The sequence below is a fragment of the Panthera uncia genome, chromosome E1 (assembly GCF_023721935.1).
Source record: "Panthera uncia isolate 11264 chromosome E1, Puncia_PCG_1.0, whole genome shotgun sequence".
NCBI lineage: Eukaryota > Metazoa > Chordata > Mammalia > Carnivora > Felidae > Panthera > Panthera uncia.
The window spans coordinates 9,241,750-9,242,828 of record NC_064814.1 but is presented as its reverse complement, the minus strand read 5'-3'; positions in this window follow the sequence as shown (position 1 = coordinate 9,242,828).

Below are 1,079 nucleotides of genomic sequence, written 5' to 3'. Positions count from 1 at the left end.
AGGTTCAGGGAACAAAGCCTGGCTTGGTAGGGAGCTTTTCGCTCGCTCACTCGCTCGCTCGCGCCGCGCGTATTTTCCCTCTTTCTTTTTCTTTCGGTGGCTGTCGGTTGTTGCGCCTGAGCTCTCCCTGTGCCTGCCCTTGCGTCTCGGGCCGGGGTCCCCGATTCTCCATACCCCTCCGCCCCGGTCTTCGTCTCTTCTCTTGAACCCCGAGGAAACTCAGAGGTGGAGATCGGAGGAAGGGGCGCTAGAAGGAACAGGAGCTACGTGGGCCGCTTGCCCTTCCGTGTCGGGGGTGCTCTTTGGGTGGCCGTTCGTGGGCTCTTTCCTCGGAGGCCCCTCTGGAGGGTGGACACTTTCACACGCAGACGTTTGTTCATTACACAAATATTTATTGAATGCTTACTGTGTGCAGCCGCTGGGATAGAGCAGTGAAACAAAATACAAAACAGGTATAGATTCCTGCCCTCAGGGAGCTTCCGATCCAGCTTATAGACTCAGGCGCGCGCGCACAGGGACTCAGACCCCTTAGAGGCACACCGAGGCACCCACAGACACACAAACTCACCCCCAGCCTCATCCAGCCACACCACCGGACTCTCCCAGAGACACAAGCCTCAGGTCCGACCCCGCAGGCACGCTTATAGACCCACGCCAGTTAAAGACCCACGACTACGGAAGTGCCTGCAAACAGCACAGTTACACTTGACCTCTAGGCACACACACCAGCACACAACATAAACTCACACACAGCACCCCCAAAGGATCAAAGCCCCTGAAATTGGGTCTGGGAAGAAGTGAGGGGCGTCAGCCCGATGGCTTTATCCCAACACCGGAGTGGACCAGGGGGACGCAATCTGATCCCCCTTCCCACTTCCTAAAGGGGGGGGGACGGACGCCCTCAGGGACCAAAGGTCACGCTCCCTCCGCGGGAGGTGGGGTGGCGGAGGGGAGAAGGCAGTCCGGAGGGCTTCAGCGACACTTCAAAGACCTTGCGCCCGGGAACGCTTCCTGCGGGGGAGGGGCAGACGGAGAGGAGAGGGGAAGAGCGGCGGGGGTACTTGAGGGTGGAGGAGGTT